The sequence below is a fragment of the Camellia sinensis genome, chromosome 8 (genome assembly GCF_055761805.1).
Source record: "Camellia sinensis isolate YWXY chromosome 8, ASM5576180v1, whole genome shotgun sequence".
Lineage (NCBI taxonomy): Eukaryota > Viridiplantae > Streptophyta > Magnoliopsida > Ericales > Theaceae > Camellia > Camellia sinensis.
This window is the reverse complement of record NC_138968.1, coordinates 69,333,772-69,340,311: the sequence shown is the minus strand read 5'-3', so window position 1 is coordinate 69,340,311 and position 6,540 is coordinate 69,333,772. Positions and strand designations below refer to the sequence as shown.

At 39.7% G+C, this 6,540-nt stretch overlaps 1 long non-coding RNA gene across 1 annotated transcript; it reads right to left on the bottom strand.

The window, feature by feature from the left end:
- Nucleotides 1–4,359: 4,359 nt before the first annotated feature.
- LOC114289581 (uncharacterized) lies at nt 4,360–6,031 on the bottom strand. The gene is made up of 3 exons (XR_014337059.1): nt 5,745–6,031; nt 4,592–4,705; nt 4,360–4,478 (listed from the first exon to the last, which is right to left on the bottom strand). It is a non-coding gene; the product is annotated as an uncharacterized LOC114289581 (long non-coding RNA).
- Between the last annotated feature and the right edge of the window lie 509 nt (nt 6,032–6,540).

Sequence of the window (6,540 nt, the reverse complement as noted above, 5' to 3'; positions counted from 1 at the left end):
AAGGTCACTTCGTGAGCACCCCCGCTCGCCCGATCAAAGATCGGCCTCTAATAACCATGATATCTATTTTTGAAAACATTATGCGTTCTTATTCCGATTATTAGCCTAGATTTACTATGTGATGCGCACAGCATACAAGTATAGACTGGATCGCCTGAATTGGAACAAAACATTTCATATTTGTTTGTTTGAAAATGGTTTGATGGTGCTACCCGTGAGTAGGCTAAGACGTGGATTTGCCACCGTCAGGTGGGCTTAGAAAAACATGATTTTGCCACTATCTAGTGGGCTTAAAACACACATTTGATGAATTGTTCCAATTCAAATAACCCAACCTTCACCCACAGGCATTCAGACAGTTATATCACATAAGCATATAGCCTCATGGTAAGCATGCTATTCATGGCAGTCACTCACACGCATGCAAGGATGCTAAAGCATAAAAACTTACCGAGTACTCCAAGCTAAAACAGAAGCTATGTTAGAAATCCATGCATAATCCTAACTATACAGAAATGCCTAATGCAACACATGCAAAAATGCAACTATAGCAGGCTCGGCTATTCTAAACATGGTATATGAAATGCTACAGCTAACATGTATTCAATTTGGAATTGAAAATACAATGCAGTTAGTATGATGCGCCGAGCCCGGTGCATGCAAAATAGATGAATGGATGCAAACATGCTATCATACTGTATGCTAATTGAAACATGCCCTAATCTAACCATCATAAGCTGGTAAATAAAAGGGAGAAAAACGTGGGGTTGGAAGACATACATCACACACACGCACACTTATTACAGTTGTGCCCTCGCTCGGAGGGTACGAATAAATAATACAGTCCCAAATAGAATAATTACAGTCCCAATAATTACAGTCCCGAATATGTACAAAAATCCTAATTAATTACCCAATTAACTAAGAAAACAATAAACTGGCATGCAAGCCAAGGACTGCCTCGATTCTGCTTCGGATGATGAATGATGCATGTCCGGGTTGCCTTGCACGGAAATCCACTGTGATGCCCCAATTAGCCTCTGTTTTGCAATAATTTCTTGGAAAGCGCGTCAAGCCCCGGAAGACTACTGATTCTTGATTTGCTACAACAGAGAGCAGGAAAGGGGCATGGCAATATATTTTCACAAATGTATGCATGCCTCGATCCTCGTGCCACCAATCACGCATCTCGATGCATAATGGCCGAGGAGTCGAATTGCACAACTCAATATGGAATGAATGCACATGAAAACACAACAAAACTTAGACTCCATCATGGATAATCCGGAGTGTCGGCGACTGGGAATTGAGACACGTTCCGTCACTCGGAGTACGAAACGCACCTCGTTTCCCGTGCTCGGGCTAGCACCTACCCCAAGCATGATGCAATATGCATGATATGCATGAAATGCAACTAAGATACAACCTAGCATACACAATGCTATGAAATGGCATGCACAATGCACGAGGTAACAAGGCATACACAATGCGCTAACATACAACCTAGCATACGCAATGCTATGAAATGAACTGGCATGCACAATGCATAATGAACTTACACCAACATGAGTGGACCTCAGCCACACTCACATAAGAGGCCATTAGATGAAAATGAGATACTCGAGATGCGTGCACACGTGTACGCAAACCGAGGACTGAACTTAAGGCACAAATGCCACTCTACCAAAGCATGGCAAGGCATGGAACATGGTATGCAAACATGAAAATTTTAGCACTGAAATATGATACAAAACAGCCCCGAATCATGGCAACATGGCACCCGATGCATGAAATGAGACCCGAAATGCAAAACTAGGCATACGCAATGACCTATAGCTATACAAAGCATGCATTATTTGATCATGAAGCATGAAGACAGATTCAAGGCAGTCCCAAAACAAGTATATTTACAGTTTTAACCAAGGCCAAACAATGAACACAAATAGGGCTAAACCAATATGCAAAAATGGCCCTGAATGTGAGATAAAGAAGCAAGCCATGGTTGCTGGCCTCAAAAAAAAGAGGGCCCTTCAACAATGTTGAAGAGGGACCCAAAACATGGCATTTTACAGTTAGTGACCAAGCCCAAAACAGTGCATAAGTAAGCTAAAAATACTATGCAAAATAAGGCCTAAAAAGAGGTTTAAACACAAAGAGCAAAAAGGATGCCTCAAACAGAAAAAGACCCTTAATGAAACACGGAGAGGGGGTCAAAACAAGGCCATTTACAGTTCGGACCAGAGCCCAAAAATACAAGCATAAGGGGCTAACAAATCATGCAAAAATAAGGCCAAAAGAGGGATATAAAGGCAAGTAGCAAATGGAAGCCTCAAACAGTGATGAGCCCTTCAACAATGTTGAATAAGGGCTCAAAATAAGCCACTTTACATTTTATGACAGAGCTCAAAACAGTTTACACGTAGGCCAAAAATACTACACAAGAAATAGGCATATAAGAAAGGTAAAGAAGCAAGTGCAAAAAGGAAGCCTCAAACAGTGAGAGGCCCTTAAACAAACATAAAAAAGAGCTCAAAAAAATGCTATTTTCAGTTAGGGTCGAAGCCCAAAAGTGTAAGCAAGAATGGCTAAGAAAGCATGCAAAAATGAACTCAAAAGAGGGGAAAAATGACTCACCCTTGTAGACCAATCTTTGACAACCTCTTGGCACAAGAAATGGTGCTCCTCAACTCTGGAAAGCAGCTCCAAGTGGCTGGAATGGAGGTGGTGGTGTGGTGCTAGGTGGTGGTGTAGAAATGGGTGTAGGATTAAGGGTGTTTTGGTGCTTGGAGTAGAGAGAGAGAGGGATTGAATGCAAGAGGCTTGGGGGAAATTTTTGTAACCCCCCCAAAACCAGCTGGGAGTGCTGGTTATATAGACAAAAAGGGTGGAAAAGAGGGGGAAAAATGGGGGGGAAAACAATTCAAGTTTCCCCCCAAAAGGCCAAACCCTCGGACGTAAGGCCTAGAGGAAAACAAAATTCACTTCTAGGACACACTTGGGGAGGGGGTTATGGCCGGCTAGCTAAAAAGGGAAAAAAAGTCATTTCACCAGCTAGGTGGCCGGCCTGCTAGATTTTCTGGCCGGCCTGCTACTTTCAGGACAAAAAAATGGACTGCCGGAAAGAAAAGTGGCCGGTGGGTGATTGGGAAGTCCAATGGTGGCCATTCAACTGTCCAAATTGAAGCCCCAGAAGTTAGCTTTCCAATGGAGCAAACCTTGCATTAAGATTCTTCCTGTGAAAAAAGTTATGCCAATTTCCGTGAAGCCGCGCAGATTCAGTCCCAACCGGAGTGATGCCCTACTTCAATCAACTATATCTCCCCCGTCCGGAATTGGATTTAGGAGATTCTTGAGTGAAAAATGAAGCCCCAGAAGTATTATTTCCAACGGTGGTGCCCTCATAGCTTGATTCCATGTGTGCAAATGAATAGGCCCGATTTGGCGAAGGCTGCTCGACTCTTTCTTAACGGTTCACGCCCATTTTCTCCCCCAACTGGATTTCTTCCCTCTTCTCCTCTTTTCTTCAACTTCAAACCCCTAAGCAAGGTATTTTGAAAGATTTTTTCAAAGATTTCATCTCTCTTTCATTCTTTTCCACTTTGTCCTTGCTAGGTTTACCGAAAAGCGCAACATTTGACAAAATGCGAGCCTCGGAACATCGTAAAAACTTTATTTCAAAAACGTTTTGAAAGAGAGGGTTTTACGGCTAAAATATTTTGATCAAGATTGTTTTGGTCCAAAAACGGGTATGAAGTTGAGCTTTGACTCTCTCATTGCTGAAGAACTTGAACCTTTGCCCTGCACATCTTCCAAAACCATCAGTCGCGTCCGAGTCTTAAAAGCAGTCAAAAATGGGGTGTCTACAGGCACTGTATTGACTGATAAGATCCAACCCTATTTTAGTTGTTTGCCTTAATTTGATCCTTTACTTTCTTCTTCTTTTCCTTAATATTATTTGTTTAAAGATCATAAGTACCAAACTCTGCTCACTCAAAATCGTTCTGGATCATCTTCTTTATGATTTAAATTTTAGTTCGTCGAGTTCTAGCCCTCAAAGACAAACTTTCTTTCCCCTTTGCTCATAGTTGTTAGCTAAGTTTCACTATTATGCTTTATAGCATTTGTGGATGTCTGAAAACATCTTAAGCTTGTGATAGAGTTCAATTTGTTACTGGAAAATCTTTTCATGTTGCCTTCGCTAAATTAAACTTAGCATAGGCCTCACAGATCGCGCTAGATGCTGCGAAGGGTATTGAATATATTCACGATCACACTAAAAAAAAAAGCAATTTGATGAGAATATATTGGATGACCTTCGAAAAAAAAAGAAGGTGCAGATTTTGATGATCAAGACTATACATACCTTGTTTTCCCACATAAGCCCACATGCATTGCAGAGTGCCCTTGGTCCAGCTGGGCCACGATGCATTGCAGGAGTAGAATTTTCACCAACACCACAATGTTGACATCTTCGAACACTGGACAATATTGCAGAAAATGATATTCACTGTAAAGATTAATTAGGAGGAAGATAGTGAAGTATCGGTCTATATATTTAAAACAGCAATTTGAGATTCAGGTTGCCACTTACACAGTTTCTGGACGAGGTGTGCCATCTCCTTAAAGGCAACTCTTAGTAAAATCCCAACTAGAAGAGGCTGAATTTTCTTTCAAGGAAGCAAACTGACAATTCTTCCGATGCATCCTATTAGGATAATACATACAGAAGGAAAAGTTATACTCACAAATGCTAACACCTCTTACATCAGAATAATCTTTTCTTTTTTCTTTTTCTTTTTTTTCTTTTTTTCTTTTTTTTTTTTTGGGTTGTTGTTGTTATTGTTAGTTATACTGAAATAATCATTTCACATTCAAATTTCGAACCACTAAAAATCCTATCAAAATAATTGTAACCAAGGGCAAATTGAATGCAGTAAGGATTTTACCAAAATGATTGGGATTGAGGGTTTTGGAAGAAAAGTTCTTCTCATATCAAATATAACCCTACTAAATAGAGAGTTTGCTCATATATTTATGTTTATCCTTAACTTGGAGTATCTAAATCTCCTAAATTTCTTATATATTCCAAATTGTTTTGACCAAAATGCACTAACCAATATATAGAACATTTTATGGGACCACAAAAATATGACCTATAGCAGTTAAAAAGTTCTACAGATGTAAAAGGATATGATAATACAAAACTCGTTGTGGAGTTAGTACAACTGTGGAACAAAGGCCTGAAGCTTTTGGGTAACACCAGTGTGTCCCAACCCATTTCCAAGGCATTCGGATGGGAACCATAGGCCTCCTTTATGTCTCCCTCCCCAAAAGAAAAATAAAGAGGAGAGCATTCTAAATAGGCCACACCTAATATATTCTCATCAACTAGCTAAAGCAACAATCTCAATCCCATATAAACATGAAAACTCACAAATCTATGAGTACATACATACACATACATAACCATGAATATACCCAAAATAAAAAATAAAATAAAATTAGGCATTCGGCGCTGCTGCCCAGCGGTGTTATGCCGTTGGCATTCGGCGGCACGAGAAAGCAAGAGGGAGAGGGAGAGGGACTACATTCAGAACATCAGAGACAGAGAAGAGAACAGAGCAGCGACCCAAAAAAAGGGTCGCGATCTGCTGCCGCCCAGTGTTGCTGCCGCCAAGCACTGCTGTGCCTTTCGCATTCAGCGGCGCGAGAGAGTAAGAGGGAGAGAGAGAAGAAGAACATACCTGATCTGTGCTGTGCCGTTCTGTGCTGTGCCGTTTCAGATGGATGAGAAAATGAGAAGAAGTTAGGTCAATTGTTTGTTTATTCACTTGTCAAAAATTTTTGGCAATAAAAAATTAGGGTAAACACAAATAATTTATTGGCAACCAAATTAATTTGGTTGCCATAAATGTTATTCAGATTTTTAGCGACCAAGTAATATTTGTCGCCAAACAAATACAATTGGCGACTAAATTTTCCGTCGCTATAAATTAATTTGGTCGTTGAAAAGTTTTTCGCGCTCCCGCGCAAGAAATTCACTTGGCGCCAAAATCAATAGCGACCAAAATTATAAATTTGTCGCCAAAAGTTTATTTTTTAGTGATCACAAATATTCTGTTGCCCATTATGTATCTTTGGCAACTGAATTTTTGTTCGGTTGCTAAAAAGTGTCGCCAAAAATGCTTTTTGTTGTAGTACATTGACGGGTCAATCATATTCAATGGGAATTGGGATCCTCCCCTTGCACTCCTTTTTTACAGGACCTTCGGATTCACTTTTAGGTCTAATTTTGATAATTCGAACCATTCATATTTTAAGATTTATTCAGTATATCATATCTGTAAAAAATTAAATTGATCGGATATCAGAAAGTATGTGTTTGGAAAACTGTTTATTAAATTCTTTAAAAAAATAGTTTTTAGTTCAATTTTTCCGAACACATGCTTTCTGATATCCGTTCAACTTGATTTTTTACAGGTATGATATACTGAATAAATTTTAAAATATGAACAGTTCAGATTATTAAAATTAGGCCTA